Below are 17,431 nucleotides of genomic sequence, written 5' to 3'. Positions count from 1 at the left end.
ACAGTCAGAAGAGGCAAGGAGTGGATTCTTTCCTGGAGCCTCTGGAGGGACTGTGGCCTTGCTGACTCCTTGATTTCAGACTTCTTATCTCCTGCACCGTGAGAAAGCACAGCTCTGTTGTTTTAAGCCACCAAGTGTACAGTAATGCGCTACAGCAGCAACAGGAAACAGATACGGTAAGTGAAGAATTTGAAATGAAAATTGAGACTTGGGATTGAACTTTGATTTTGTTATTTGCTAGTAGTGTAATTTGGGGCATATTACTTGATTTCTCTCTCAGGCTGTTTTTTTTTTTGTTGTTGTTTTTTTCTGAGATGGATTCTCACTCTGTCACCCAGGCTGGAGTGCAGTGGTATGATCTCAGCTCAGTGCAACTTCTGCCTCCTGGGTTCAAGCAATTCTCCTGCCTCAGCCTCCCAAGTAGCTGGGATAACAGGCGCCACCACCATACTTGGCTAATTTTTGTATTTTTAGTAGAGGCAGGGGTTTTTACCATGTTAGCCAGGCTGATCTCGAACTCTTGACCAAGCCATCTGCCAGTCTCGGCCTCCCAAATTGCTGAGATTACAGGTTTGAGCCATGGTGCCTGGCCTTCTCTCAGATTTTTTTTTTTTTCCAAAATGGGGATAATAGACTTTATTTATTTATTTATTTATTTATTTATTTATTTATTTAAATTTTAGAGACAGGGTCTGGCTCTGTTTTCTGGGCTGGAGCGCAGTAGTACAATCATCGCTCACTGCAGCCTCAACCTCCTGGGCTCAAGTGATCCTCCCACCTCAGCCTCCCAAGTACCTGGGACTGCAGGTGTGCACCACCACACTCGGCTAATTTTTGTATTTTTTTTTTTTAATTTTGTAGAGATGAGGTCTTGCTGTATTGTCCCTGCTGGTCTCAAACTCCTGGCCTCAAGCCATCCTGCCACCTTGGGCTCCCAACTTGCTGGGATTATAGGTGTGAACCAGTGCACCCAGCCGTGATCTTTTAGAGTTACTCTAAGTATTAAGCGGCACAATATAAATGTGTGTGTAAAGCACCTAGTAAAAGGCTTGGCACATGATACCCAATATATGAGAAATCTTGGCCCTCATTAATTAATTCAATACATGTATATTAGTTGCTATTATGTGCAATACTACTGCCTTTAAGGAGCCCACATTCTAGTCAGGGAGACCAAAAATAAACGAATAATAAGTATATTATTATTAGTTTATTTTTAAGATAGTAGTTTATATATAAGATAGTAGTAAATGTTTTTAAATGCTTCTTTTTTTTTTTTTTTTTTGAGACAGGGTCTCACTCTGTCCCCAGGCTAGAGTGCATTGGTATGATCATAGCTCACTGCAGCCTTGACCTCCTGGGCTCAAGTGATCTTCCCACCTCAGCCTCTTGAGGAGCTGGGACTATAGGCACATGCCAGCATGCCCAGCTAATTTTTTTGGAGAGATGGGGTCTCACCATGTTGCCCAGGGTGGTCTGGAACTCCTGGCCTCAAGCGATCCTCCCGCTGCGGCCTCCCAAAATATTTGGATTACAGGCATGGGCAACCAAGCCCTGCTGCTTTTAAGTTCTTGACTTTGCCAAAGTTGGATATAAGGCTGTAAACAGTACAGGATACAATTAACCCCTAGGAAATGGCAGAAATTAAACAGTGGCAAACAACTCACTAGGTCATGGCCCATAACTCTATGATAATACTTCTCTACTATTTGTAGTTACTACAAAATAATTTTCATTTGTTTGTTGGAAGTGTTACTTTTTAATATACCTAAAAGTATTCATTTTAAATGATATAGATATGGGTCGATATGATGAATGAAACAGGTAGCGCACATAAATACTTTCTAACTTGTACCATACACAAGACACCTAAAAAGTTACATTTGACCAAATCTTAAATTTTGATACCCAAGTCATTGGATATTTAGAATTTCAAATCCAATCCAACTTTAAGATAACTATTTTCATTGGAACCATTATTATGTGTTTTGTTACAGGTTTTATGGAGAACATTCTCAGGCACTGAAAATTACTTAAAATTCCCATAAACAAACAAACAAAACCCTCCATTTGAAGAGGCATTAGTTTCAAGAATAAATTACTTACATAAACCTACATAAAGTGTTAATGTCAGGCTTTTACTTCACTTAATTAAAAAAAATTATAGGCTTATGTGTATCATACCATGTTTAAGACAATGTTGCCAAGTCAACTGAAATAAATACAAAGCTATGCTCCTTTAATGCAAACAAATTTGACCAAAATTTAAACAAAAATCAGCAATATCCATTGAAAACCACAAGAACTCAAGATAGCTCTGGGATGTCACTAGTCAAAAAGTATCCTTTCCCACTGCTAGGGTTTAAAATATCTTTGTGAAAATGTGCATAGGGCTGGGGGAGGTGGCTTACGCCTGTAATCCCAGTACTTTGGGAGGTGAGAGGATGGCTGGAGCCCAGGAGTTTGAGATCAGCCTGGGCAACAAAGAAAGACTCTGTTTCTCAAAAAAAAAAAAAAAATTTTTTTTTTCTTTTTTTGAGACGGAGTCTTGCTCTGTCGCCAGGCTGGAGTGCAGTGGCACAATTTCGGCTCCCTGCAACCTCCGCCTCCCGGCTTCAAGTGATTCTCCTGCCTCGGCCTCCCAAGTAGCTGGGACTACAGGCATGCACCACCACGCCCAGCCAATTTTTGTAATTTTAGTAGAGACTGGATTTCACCAGGTTGGCCAGGATGGTCTCAATCTCTTGACCTCGTGATCCACCCTCCTCGGCCTCCCAAAGTGGTGGGATTACAGGCGTGAGCCACCGCACCCGGCCCCCCCAATTTTTTTTTTAATTAGCCAGGCATGGTGGTGCCCTCCTATAGTCCGAGCTACTTGGGAGGCTGAGGCAGGAGGAATGCTTGAACCCAGGAGGTCGAGGTTTCAGTGAGCAATGATTGCACCACTGCACTCCAGCCTGGGCAACAGAGTGAGGCTGTGTCTCAAGAAAACAAAACAAAACAAAACAAAAAAAGTGCATAACAGAAGATTTGGAAAGTTGCAACCCAGAGTCTTTTTTTTTTTTTTTTTTGAGAAAGGATTTCACCCTGTTACCCAAGCTAGAATGCAGTGGTGTGATCACAGCTCACTGCTGCAGCCTCAACCTTCTGGGCTCAAACATTCCTCTTGCCTCAGCCTCCCAAGCAGTCGAGACCACAGGCATGCGCCACCATACCTGGCTATTTTTTTAAAATTTTTTTTGGAGGGATGGGGTCTGGCCTTGTTGCCCAAGCTGGTCTTGAATTCCTGGGCTCAAGAAATCCTCTCACCTTGGCCTCCCAAAGTGCTGGGATTACAGGTGTGGGCCACCACACTCTTTAGTAAATTAATTTTGATATATCAATACCAAGGTTATCAATGTTTAATAATTCATTTCACTGGCCAAGCGTGGTGGCTCACTCCTATAATCCCGGCGCTTTGGGAGGCCGAGGTGGGCAGATCATGAGGTCAGGAGATTGAGACCATCCTGGCCAACATGGCAAAACCCCATCTCTACTAAAAATATAAAAAATTAGCCGGGCGTGGTGGCAGGTGCCTGTAATCCCAGCTACTCAGGAGGCTGAGATAGGAGAATTGCTAGAACCCAGGAGGCGGAGGTTGCAGTGAGCTGAGATAGTGCCACTGCACTCCAGCCTAGGCGACAGAGCAAAATTCTGCCTCAAAAAAAAAGAAAAAATAAATAATAAAATAGTAATAATTCATTTTACTGGTTACCATCAATAGGGCCTTAGTCATACATTCAAGTGAAAGCCTTAGTCATACATTCAAATGAAGCCATGGGACTTCAGAGCGAAGAAAGAACTACTCCTCAAGATCAGCTGGGCATGGTGGCTCATGCCTATAATCCCAGCACTTTGGGAGGCCAAGGTGGGAGGATCACTTGAGCCCAGGAGTTGGAGACCAGCCTGGGCAACATAGCGAGATCCATTTCTACAAAAATAAAATAAAATAAATAGCTGGGCATGATGGTGTGTGTCTGTAGTCCCAGCTACTCAGGAGGCTGAGGCAGGAGGATTGCTTCAGCCCAAGAGATCGAGGCTGCAGTGAGTTATGATTGCACCATTGCACTCCAGCCTGGGCAATAGGGCAAGACCCTGTCTGAAAAAAATACTCCTCAAGATGATCCTTGTGGCTGAATTTGAAAACTAAGTCAGCCATACTGGAGGTGGTTGACCAAATCAGCCTGACCCTGAGGTAGAAATTGGTCTTGAGTCACCACAAAGGGATGTTGGTTTGAGGAGGCCAAAAGTTGACCTACTTAGAGCTCCATTGGATTCAGAATGACCTTCAGGTCCTGTTCCTTCATCAGACCTGTCTGCCCTGTTGGTCTGGTGTTTCTTACCTCATCCTGATAATACACACTACTGCCCGGAGAAACTTAAGTCTTTGGTTCCTGCAATCTAACATTTCATAAGTAATAAACTTGTATTCTTAATCTTGGTTTTGTCTTGCCCATTTCTTTTTCTTTCTTTTTTTTTTTTTTTTTTTTTTTTTTTTTTTTAAGATGGAGTCTCACTCTGTTGCCCAGGCTGGAGTGCGGTGGCATGATCTCAGCTCACTGCAGCCTCCATCTTCCGAGTTCAAGCAATTCTCCAGCCTCAGCCTCCTGAGTAGCTGGGACTACAGGTGTCTGCCACAATGCCGGGCTAATTTTTGAATTTTTAGTAGCGACCAGGTTTCACCATGTCAGCCAGGCTGGTCTCAAACTCCTGATCTGAAATGATCCACCCGCCTCGGCCTCCCAAAGTGCTGGGATTACAGGTGTAAGCCACCACGCCTGGCCAGCCCATCTCTTTTTCACTTGAGCCAAAGCTATTTCTAGGAAGGCAGTGGCATTTCCTGAGCGGAAATAATTTTTCCATTTCTGAGTCACATTTCACATGGTCCCAGAGGTGAATTTAGTGGATTACATTTTAAGACACAAACAAAAGTCCGGGTGTGGTGGCTCATGCCTTTAATCCCAGCACTTTGGGAGGCCGAGGCAGGCGGATCACGAGGTCGGGAGATCAAGACCATCCTGGCCGGCCGGGCGCGGTGGCTCAAGCCTGTAATCCCAGCACTTTGGGAGGCCGAGACGGGCGGATCACGAGGTCAGAAGATCGAGACCATCCTGGTTAACACGGTGAAACCTCATCTCTACTAAAAAAAATACAAAAAACTAGCCGGGCGAGGTGGCGGGCGCCTGTAGTCCCAGCTACTCGGGAGGCTGAGGCAGGAGAATGGCGTAAACCCGGGAGGCGGAGCTTGCAGTGAGCTGAGATCCGGCCACTGCACTCCAGCCTGGGCGACAGAGCGAGACTCCGTCTCAAAAAAAAAAAAAAAAAAAAAAAAGACCATCCTGGCCAACATGGTGAAACCCCGTCTCTACTGAAATACAAAAAATTAGCCGGGCGTGGTGGTGCATGCCTGTAGTCCCAGCTAGTTGGGAGGCTGAGGCGGTGGAATTGCATGAACCCAGGAGGCAGAGGTTGCAGTGTGCCGAGATTGCGCCACTACACTCCAGTCTGGCGACAGAGCAAGATTCTGTCTCCAAAAAAATAAAAAATAAAAAACAAATAAAAAACAAACAAAAACCTCAGTCACACAGGGACCAGGCTTTGCCTCCTTCCTCTCCATCTCCCACTATTCATTCCTTTGCACATTTGCTGAGCCATATGAAAGGGCATGGCCAACAGAGAAGAAAAAGATTGATTAGTAGTAAAGAAGTCCTACCGTTGCCTTGAATGTCAGCACGGGCACACACACAGGTGCACACACACACACTTTTATACCTGTCCATTGGCAGTTTCTTTCGGTTTTCAGGATTGCCCTTAGTGTTTGTTTTCATCTGATGTTGCCTAGACCAAAATCCTGAACAAAAGAATCTGATGAACTAGGTCTTGAACTCCCCTATGCATGACCCATGCCTGTAGGGTCTGCCCCAGGTGGATAATAAATAGGCCATTATCAGTCTCATTTCAGTGTCCACAGTGGAGAGATTTTATTCTTCCCTTTGCTCTGGAATTGGCCCCTTTTCTTCTCCAAATCCCAGCCTTGGCCTAGAATTTTGAACTCTGCTTAGAATTCCAAATTGCCAAATATGTCAGGAGATCAGACAGAGTTAGCTGAGCAGGGAACAAGGGTGTGCTTTTCAGAAGCACGTGGGTCTATTTCACAAGAATATGCCATAAACGATATGGACAAGACTCGCCATAAATTTATGGGTGAAACAACTTATTCCAACTGCTCTCATGCCTGGCTTCATACAATCATCTACTTGCCCTTCCCTGGGCCCAGCCGATGCTGCTCCTCCTTTAACAACTGCTTCTGGGCCGGGCGCGGTGGCTCAAGCCTGTAATCCTAGCACTTTGGGAGGCCGAGACGGGCGGATCACAAGGTCAGGAGATTGAGACCATCCTGGCTAACACAGTGAAACCCCGTCTCTACAAAAATACAAAAAACTAGCCGGGCGAGGTGGCGGGCGCCTGTAGTCCCAGCTACTCGGGAGGCTGAGGCCGGAGAATGGCGTGAACCCGGGAGGCGGAGCTTGCAGTGAGCTGAGATCGCGCCACTGCACTCCAGCCTGGGCGACAGAGCGAGACTCTGTCTCAAAAAAAAAAAACAAACAAAAAAACACAACTGCCTCTGAATGTCCCTGTGGTGTGGGCCAGAAAGGAGACTCTCTTCTTCGCCAAATCCACCTGCAGTATGGCAGAAACTAGAATTCATGGCTCCTCTCCCAACCCATGCCCACTTCTGCCACTTAAAGAAAACACCCCATAAAGGGTGGGAAGAGAGAGCGTAACAGCAAGGTCTGTGCATTCCCAGAGATGTGATGCAAGGGGTGTGGGAGGCATGGCACTGCTTCACTCACGCTGGAGAGCGGGCGCTTGGCCTGGCTTTCAGAGGAAATGCTCGCTGGAATGCGGTCGGCCCTGGCCGCACCCACGCCTGTGGGGGAGGGGCTTACGTGTCTGGCGCATCATAGGTGGCTCCTGGGGTTTGCCGTGAGTCTCAGCACAGCAGACCTGAGAGGAAAAACATACAACAAATTCAAAATGTTTCTTCTATTCTCTCACCCAACAACAATCAACACAGAAGACGTCTGTGACCACACGTGTGGGTTTTTTTTCTTCCCATATACCAAGAAGCAAACAATTCCGCCATGGACTCTAGCCGAGACTCCTCCAATTCAATTCAATTCAGACACTAGCTACCTAGAGCTAGTGTAAGAAGGCACAGGTTGAGGGCTCAGTCCCCAAGACCACCCCTCACTCCTGATGCCAACTGCAAGCTCCAGGTGGTTTTATCTGTGCATCTGATCAACTGGCTATAAATCAGGGGTCCTCTCGCCCCCTCCTGTGGCCTCTCCTTGGGTTTGATTAATATGCTAGAGCAGCTCACAGAACTCAGGGAAACTCCGATTTATTATAAAGGATATTACAAAGGATAAAGATTAATAGATGCATAGGGTAAAGTATGGGGGAAGGCAGAGCAGCTCCCATGTCCTCCCCAGGCACCACACCCTCCAGGAACCTCCACGTGGTCAGCTACCCAGAAGTTCTCCAAACCCGGTTCTTTTGGGTTTTGATGGAGGTTTTATTATGTAGGTGTGATTGATTAAACTATTGGTCATTGGTGACCAACTTTACCTTCAGCCCCTCTTCCCTTCCCAGAGGTCGGGGGATGAGGCTGAAGGCCCCAACCCTCCAACCATGCCTTAGCCTTTCCCATGACCAGTCTCCGTTCTGAAGCGACCGATGGGCTGCCAGCCATCTGTCAACTCATCAGCACACAAAAAAGACATCACTTTGGAGATTCCAAAGAATTTAGGAGTTGTACACAGGGAAACAAGGTGGAAGACAAAATATATATTTTTCAATATCGAGGTAGGGTACAGTAATTTTTTAAGCCAATCCTTTTAGTCCAGTGAAAGATAACTAGAATGAACAGCTCCAGAACTTTTGCCAATACAGGCAAAATAGGCTCATGCTGTCTTGGAGAGAAGCTGAGCAAAAGCCACCTCAGTGTTCAGTGTAGGGACCCAGGTCCTGGAGAGGAGGTGGGCCGTGTACATAAGGAGAGCAGGACATTTTTTTGGGGAGCGGGGGTAGGGCCCTGTCACTCAACCCCTGTTCCCTACAAATCAACGTCAGGATCCCTGGCAAAGTGGCCCAGAGCAGGCCCAATAAGGCCGGGCGCTGGGAGGGCAGTAGGACAACTCAAGTAAAGCCACTCTCACAGGAGAGAGAGGTGAGCTACAGGCTAGCCCCATGTTGTGTTCAGTGAGTTCCTAGGTGGGGGCCGCAAGATCAAACGAGCCAGTTTATTGATCTGGGTGGGGCCAGCTGGTCCATCAAGTACAGGGTCTGCAAAATATCTCAAGCACTGATCCTAGGAGTAGTTCAGGGAGAGTCAGAATCTTATAGTCCTAAGGCATTGTTTATAATAGAAGCAAAAATAATCCAAATGTTCATAAATAGGAAACTGGCTATAGAAATTATGATGTGTCCATACTACGGAAAACCATGCAGTGGTTATAGATTGAAGTTGACCAACAGAGGCAGACAAAGAAAAATCTCAGGAACATGTATCTACATGTTCCTGAGAACGTGTAGATCTCAGGAAATGTAGATTATATGTATATAATATGTAACAATGTATTAATATATCCAGTTAATTTTTTTAAATGTTTGCATATATATAATATGTATATAAATTCATAGAAAAGAAACTAAAGGGAAGTGAAAGTATTGATGGAAACTTTGGTAAAAGAAGGTCCAGGCATGTGACTCATGCCTGTAATCCCAGCACTTTGGGAGGCCGAGGCGGGATAATTGCTTGAGGTGAGGAGCTCGAGACTAGCCGGGGCAACATAGCAAAACCCTGCCTCTATAAAAAAATGGAAATATTAGCCAGGTGTGATGCTGCATGTAGCCCTGTCATCCTGGGTTCTTGGGAGGCTGAGGCAGGAGGATTGCTTGAGCCCAGGAGTTTGAGGCTACAGTGAGGTATGATTGTGCCACTGCACTCCAGCCTAGGCAAAGGAGTGAGACTCCATTTCTAAAAGGAATTAATTAATTAATAAAAATGAAGAGGATGCTCAGCAGACTTCTGAATTCTTCGAGTGTTCACAAGAAAAATAAATTCATGTATCACATGTCCCATAAAAGAAAAAGGGGTTGGGGTTGCTTCTGCATATAAAGCAAGCTAGTTTCAACTTTTGTTTTTACCAAACTCTCTGTCCACTGGAGAAAAGTGCTTGCCGCTGAAAACTGTTTTTCTGGTTCACTGAGGTATAATTGACAAATAACAAGTATATATATTCGAGGTGTACAATGTAATGTTTTGATATAAGTATGCATTGTGAAAGGATTATTACGACCAATTTGTAGTAATTAACTTGATGAATTAACATATTCATCAAGTATATAATACATTATTATTGATTGTAGGCTCCATGCTGTGCATTCCATCTCAGAAAACTTTGAGTATTACCCTAAAGTTAACTATGACCGTTTAGGGGTTTGCTCTAAAACATTGTTTTTCAAATTTTACTGTGGAAACAAATCGCTTGGGGATCGTGTTAAAATTTGGATTCTGAATCAGTAGGTCTAGAGTGGGGCCCGAGATTCCGTCTTTCTGACAAGCTCCCGGGTGACACCAGTGCTGCTGGTCCCTGAAGCACACTTTTGGTGGCAAGGTTTCCAGCGAGCTGAGGCTCTTGTATTTCTTTACAATCCAGACATCAGTTTCCCCTCCTTGTCATCACAATTCAGTGCATTTACCATTATATGGGGCTTTATATCCCTAGAGAATCAGAACACATGTTGTGGAAAATTGGCTGAGTTGCATCAAAATGCATTGGTTTGGTCTCAGACGTGTTGCCTGTATCTGTAGCTGTATTTCAGTTCCAATAAATGCATGCATGTGGGTCTCAGGTAAACATATTGGTTTAAATGAAAATTCACTGGTTGGGAAACAAAAATAGGATTGCAATGAAAACACATTGCATTAAGTATTTTACATAATTCCCACAAACAGATGCTAGGAAATAATGTTTTGGTTTCAGTGGCAGTTCATTGAATTCACTGGCATGCTATTTGTGTCTCTGAATATGTATGAGTTTTGATGAAAATGCATTGTGGAAAGAAATCAGTCAAGCTCTTCCTATACAGTCCAGCTATAATGTTCTTCTAAATTTTATATTGCTATACCATCTTTTCTCTTGTTTATGAATACATATTATTTTTAATGTTCCATATTGCTTAGTGTTGCAGTAAATATGACCATTTTGTTTGTGTCTTGAGTTTCTCATGTAGTGGATACATACATTGAACATTAAAGAATACCAATGTGACTAAAATCTGTTATATTAACTAGAAGGTGCCTTTAAATTTTTTAAATCTCAAAATATTATTATTTCTGCATTCACTTTTATATAGAAAGATACATTCTAAAAAATACTGGACTAAATCTAGAATCAATTTTGAAATCATAATACCATACACTAAACAGATGGAAATATTGGCAATATTTGAGCAAATACATGGTGTAATTACAGTAAAGCAATTTACAGAACTGATGAGAACAGAATTACAATTTGTATCAAATTAATGCCCTGAAACAAACCTTCATTAACTGTTGTATTATGTTAGTGATCTCTGTTGCTACCCAAAGACTAAATGGTGGGGGGGAGGAAGAGGGGCAAGAAATTTAATTTCATTTAAATTGTGACAGTGTTCCTATACAGTATTTTAGACACTTCAATGGGTCAAAAGCATACCGCATGCTCAGCCAATTAGCTGGTATGCAAAGTTATTCTTAATTCTTTGTGAGAATTGTAGACAGTGGGTTGAGGAGGTGGAAATAAAAGCTGCATAGATACAAATAGTTAAAGGTCATTATCTACGTACCAAATCTAACTCGAGAAGAAAATCTTACGATACTATTTTATAGCCGAATGTGCTTCACTCACAGAGAGGCTCAGCGTTATCCCTGGACCTTGGAAATAAGGGTGCAATTGACTGAATGCTTATGTCCCCTCCAAATTCATACACTGGTATTCTAATCCCCAAGGTGACAGTATTAGCAGATGGGGCCTCTGGGAGGTGACTAGGACATGAGGGTGGAGGACTTGTGAGTGGGATTAGTGCCTTCACAAAGAAGACTGCAGAGCGCTCCCTTGCCTCTTCCACCATGTGAGGACACAGGGAGAAGATGGCTATGAGCCGAGAAACAGGCACTCATCAGACACTGAGTCAGCTGAGGTATTGATCTGGGACTTCCCAGCCTTCAGAACTGTGAGAAATAAATTTCTGTTTAAAAGACACCCAGTTTCATGTATTTTTGCCATAGTAGCCCAAACAGACTGACAATGGGTATCATTTTGTTGAGCCACTTATAAAGTCCAAGTCCAGGTCAAAACTGCAGGCTGATATTAGCTGGGCATGGTGGTGCATGCCTGTAGTTCCAGCTACTCCAGAGGCTGAGGTGGGAGGATGACTTGGCTCCACAGCTACCTGAACTTCAACCTACCTTCTTTCAATACTATGCCCAGAACATAGTCTCTCTCAATGACCCAGTCAAGCTTAAAAAAAAAAGAAAAAAAAAAAAAAAAAAGACATCACCACTTCTCTCTTCAAAATCTAGCCTTGATATATATTTTGAGGGGACACATTCTGAAGTGTATCAGCATGATACATCATATCATCTGCAACTTACTTTCAAATGGCCTAGAAAATAATATGGTATCTACTATCTATTTATCTACCTACCTACCTATCAAGAGATAAGCAAACATGATGAAATAATAACAGTTGTGAAATCCACGTGAGGGGTATTTGGCTGTTTGTGTGCCATTTTTCAGCTTTTTAAATTGAGCTTACTGTTTTAAAAAGGCAGGAAAAAGTACATGGCCTTGATTGTGAAGACAGACAAGGAAGAGCTGAGCCCTTCTTGTTTCCCGATACATCAAAAATGCGGGACACATGGTCAGTGCTAATACCTACTCCTTAAACTTAAGAAATTCCTAAAAATTAACTTTGCTTGTGGAGTGTCAAACCAGGAATCAGTTAAAACAAAGAAAAATTTGAGATTTTTCTAGGGGAAAAAATTTCGTCTTGATTTTCTGAGTTACCCCAGTCCACTGTCCCTGGGTGCGCCTCTTGCCCTGGTAAAGGGTGTCACCCTTGTTCCCCAGGATCTCTCTAGAGTTTCACTCTTGTTTCCCTGGCTGGAGTGCAATGGCGCGATCTCGGCTCACTGCAACCTCTGCCTCCCAGGTTCAAGCGATTCTCCTGCCTCAGCCTCCCAAGTAGCTGGGACTACAGGCACCCAACACCATGCCTGGCTAATTTTTTGTATTTCTAGTAGAGATGGGGTTTCACCACGTTGCCCAGGCTGGTCTTGAACTCCTGACCTCAGGTGATCCGCCCGCCTCGGCCTCCCAAAGTGCTGGGATTACAGGCGTGAGCCTCTGTGCCAGGCCCAGGATCTCTTATACAGTAGAATTCTACTCTGTCATTAAAGAGGCAAGCATAAGCTATTCCAAAACCAAGAAAGAGCACAACCCTAAGTGCCCAGAATGGTGAACAATTAAAGAGCTTTAACTGCTTGGCAGAGTCTTTATGTTACCTACATAGAAACCTACAAAAGAGGCTAGGCGCAGTGGCTCATGCCTGTAATCTCAGTATTTTAGGAGGCCGAGGCGGGTGGATCATGAGGTCAAGAGTTCAAGACCAGCCTGGTCAATATGGTGAAACCCCGTCTCTACTAAAAACACAAAAGTTAGCCAGGTGTGGTAGCACACATTTGTAATCCCAGTTACTCGGGTGGCTGAGGCCTGAGAATAGCTTGAACCTGGGAAGTGGAGGTTGCAGTGAGCCAAGTTCATGCTACTGCACTCCAGCCTGGGCAATGGAGCAAGATTGTAAAAAAAAAAAAAAAAAAAAAAAAGAACAGGCCAAGGAAAATCAATGGAGACAGGGTCTGCATGTACTACAGGTGAAAGAAATTTTCAAAAACTCCAAAAAAAACTAGCTGGGCATGGTGGCACGCACCTGTAGTCCCAGCTACTCAGGATGCTGAGGCAGAAGAATCGCTTGAACCCGGGAGGTGGAGGTTGCAGTGAGCCGAGATTGCACCATTGCAATCCAGCCTGGGCGACAGGGTGAGACTTTGTCTCAAAAAAAAAACCAAACAAACAAAAAACAAACAAACAACAACAGCAAAAACCAACAACAACAGCAACAACAAAAATCTATAAAAGATAATAGCCCCTCAAGTATTTGAGAAGTAATGCATTTTGGGGACAAGTCATGCTCATTTCCTCCATCTTCTGAAAAAAACACAATTGTTCTTCTAGATACTTCTCCAGTGTTAATTTAAAGATGGCAATGGTAATACAAAGGTGACTGAGTCACGTGTCAAGTCAAAAAGCTAGTCTTAGATATGACTTTACATTTCTCTTTCTCATCCCTTTGGTTCTTTAGAGACAGTCACCGGAATGAGTATTAACGTCTGATAATTTCAGACATTTGTTTATTCTTTGGTCTAAGTATATACCCTCATGGGGTTTTCTGTAATATTCATGTCAGAATCGTCATTCCTTTACACTTTCTGCAGTCCTTGGTTGAGGAATGTCTTATTCATTTCATTCATTCTGAAAGATTTATCGAAGCGCTATGATATGCCAGTGCTTGGGATACAAACACAATAAAAGAGCCTTCCATTACTGACAGATTTTTCTCCTTGCAACTTCTCTGCCTTCCCACTGCCTCAGCCTCATGGGAATACTTCCTTCAGAAGTATGTAATTTATAGCACAAGCTCTTTATTAGAACTCCGAATTCTAATTCAAGATCCATTTTTTTCAATGTTTTATTATAAAACCTTTCAAGCGTATCTTAGAATTGAAGGAACTGTACAGTGAACACTCATATGCTCACCAGCTAGATTCAACAATAAACATTCTACTGTACTTCTTTTACTATTTATCCATTTATCCAGCTCTTTATCCACCCACCAATCCATCTTGTCTTTATTTTTTTTTTATTTTTGTTTTTTTGAGATGGAGCCTCACTCTGTGGCCTAGGCTGGAGTGCAGTGATGCGATCTCAGCTCACTGCAACCTCTGTCTCCCAGGCTCAAGTGATTCTCCTGCCCCAGCTTCTTGAGTAGACGGGATTACAGGCATGCACCATCACGTCCAGCTAATTTTTGTATCTTTAGTAGAGACGGGGTCTTATCATGTTGGCCAGACTAGTATCGAACCCTTGACCTCAGGTGATCTGCCCGTCTTGGCCTTCCAAAGCATCTTGTCTTTTAATGCATTTCTAAGTATGCTGCAGGCAGCAATACACTTCTGCCCATATGTTCCAACATGCATATCTTTTATTAGAGTTCAATATTGGTTGTTTTTTTTTCTTCTTTTGAGGTAAAATTTAAGTACAATAAATGCACAGTTTCTAAGTGTGCCACTCAGCAAGTTGCAAGGAGGGCCATGTATGCGAGCAAGGCAAACCCCTGGCGAGATCCAGTACATTAAGACTGCCCTGAAAGCTCCCCTGCACAGCTGGTCCCCACCCCATGGCCCAACTCCCAAAGGTAACCCTTTCTCTGGATTCCCCTGCCCCCACCTTAGATTAGTCCGTAGGTTCGTTTTGCTTGTTCTGGGATGATATATATAAACAGTATGTGCTTTCTTGTGTAAGGCCTCTTCCATTCAGCCCAGCATTTTTGGAATTCATCATGATGTTGTATGTATCAATTGTTCCTCCCCCCTTTTTTTTTTTTGAGACGAAGTCTCACTCTGTTACCCAGGCTGGAGTGCAATGGTGCGATCTCAGCTCACTGCAACCTCTGCCTGCCGGGTTCAAGAGATTCTTCTGCCTCAGCCTCTTGAGTAGCTGGGATTGCAGGTGTGTGCCACCACACCCGACTGATTTTTGTATTTTTAGTAGAGAGGGGGTTTTACCATGTTGACCAGGCTGGTCTCAAACTCTTGACCCCAGGTCATCCACCCACCTCAGCCTCCCAATGTGCTGGGCTTACAGGTGTGAGCCACTGTGCCCAACCAGTTCCTTTCTTTTTTACTGTGTAGTATTTCATTGTCTGAATTTACTACAGTTAGTTTACTCATTCTCCTATTGGTTGTTTTCAGCTTTTATTTATTTATGAATAAAGCTATGGACATTTTTGAGCAAGCCTCTTTGAGGACATATGCTTTTATTTCTCCTGGGTGAGTAACCTAGGCGCGGAATTGCCAGGTCATAATGTAGGTGCAGTCGGCCATCCATATCCATGGGTTCCACATTCATGGATTCAACCAACATTCATGAATTCCATAAAAAATCAAGGGGTGGGGGAAAGGATGATCATGTCTGTATAGAACATGTATAGACTTTTTTCTTGTTATTATTTCCTAAACTGTATACAGCATAATTATGCTCACTATCTGAGTGGTGGGATCAGCTGAACTCCAAACCTCAGCATCATGCAATACACTTACATAACAAACCTGCATACATACCACCTGAATCCAAAATAAAAGTGGAAATTATTTGTTTAAATACAGTATAACAACTATTTATATAGTCTTTACCTTGTACTAGATATTATAAGTAATCTAGAGATGATTTAAAGTATACAGGAGGATGTGTGTGGTTTATATGCAAATACTACCCTGTTTTATATCAGAATCCTGAGCATCTGTGATTTTGGTATCTGCAGGGGGACCTGGAACCAGTCCCCTGCAGATACTGATGGATGATTGTATATGTTTTGTTGTATAAGAAATTGCGGGCTGGGCATGGTGGTTCACGTCTGTAATCCTAGCACTTTGGGAGGCCGAGGTGGGCGGATCATTTGAGGTCAGGAGTTGGAAACCAGCCTGGCCAACATGGTGAAACCCTGTCTCTACTAAAAATACAAAAAAATTAGCCAGGCATGGTGGCGGGCGCCTATAATCCCAGCTACTCAGGAAGCTGAGGCAGGAGAATTGCTTGAACCTGGGAGGCAGAGATTGCAGTGAGCCAAGATCGCACTGCTACCCTCCAGCCTGGAGGACAAGAGTGAGACTTTGTCTCAAAAAAAAAAGGAAATTGAAAAATCTTTTTCAAGATGTATTTTAAATTGATAAAACACTAACTTAGTATACATTTAGATTAAGAAAAACATTACTATATAGGTTGATCAATGTGATATGGTTGGTTCCATGTCCCCACACTAATCTCATGCAAATTGTAATTCCTAATGTTGGGGGAGGGACCTGGTGGGAGGTGATTGGCTCATGAGGGAGAATTTCCCCCTTGCTGTCCTCATGATAGTGAGTGAGTTCTCATGAGATCTGGTGGTTTTAAAGTGTGTAGCACTTCCGCCTTCACTCTCTCTCCTGTTGCCGTGTGAAGATGTGCTTGCTTCCCCTTTGCCTTGTGCCATGACTGTAAGTGTCCTGAGGCCTCCCCAGCCATGCTTCCTGTACAGCCTACAGAACTGAGTCAATTAAAACTCTCTTCATAAATTACGCAGTCTCTGAGAACAGACTAATACATAATGCTAAATGTCTCAACATTCTCTACTCTTTGGGTGAATATTTGCTTATGTAAGCTGTGGAGAGAAGAAAATTAAAGAAGCTAGGGAAAGCTCTCTGGGCCACCGTCCACCACTAGTGTTGCCTTAATTATTAATCCTACATCATTTTAGAACTTGCACTTCAATGGCAATAGGTATTCCTCCAGGACTGGAATGCAGTTTCATCAGAACTTTCTCCTGACACACCTTGTGGTTCTGAGTCACAGATGTTTTTCTTAAAGGGAGTGTCTTTCATCTCAGGGCCTCAAGCTGCCTGTCATTCCCCATAGTCCAGAGATCCTCCTCCCCTGTGATCACTTTCCAGCTTGCACTCTCTCTCCTCACTCCCTTTCCTTCCAGTTCCCGCAGCCACTGGTGAACTGCCACATGCCGGCTCTCTGGCTTTCTAGGGTTTGCCATTTCACAAGCCCGTTTCACAAGCCTTAGCCTCAGATTTTATAAGGTTTATCGGTAAATTGCAGAATGAGAGGTTTTGTCTTGCGTTACAGGAATTTCAGGCAGAAGCAAGCAGATGGCGTAACAGGACAATCCAAGCACAACACAATCCACAGGCCAGGGCTCAGAGCTCATGTGACCTGCCTCTACCAGGCACTGAGCTGACACCCTGGCCACACCTCTCAACTTCCCAATCATCTTCTTGCAGGAAAGAAAAGTTAAGCATTCCAGGCTGGGCGCAGTGGTTCACGCCTGTAATCCCAGTACTTTGGGAGGCTGAGCCGGCCGGATCATGAGGTCAGGAGATTGAGACTATCCTGGCTAACACGGTGAAACCCCATCTCTACTAAAAATGTAAAAAATTAGCAGGGCGTGGCGGATGGCG

This window comes from Macaca thibetana, chromosome 4, assembly GCF_024542745.1.
Source record: "Macaca thibetana thibetana isolate TM-01 chromosome 4, ASM2454274v1, whole genome shotgun sequence".
In the NCBI taxonomy this organism is placed as follows: Eukaryota; Metazoa; Chordata; class Mammalia; order Primates; family Cercopithecidae; genus Macaca; species Macaca thibetana.
The sequence above is the reverse complement of the archived record's forward strand: the minus strand, read 5'-3'. Positions refer to the sequence as shown.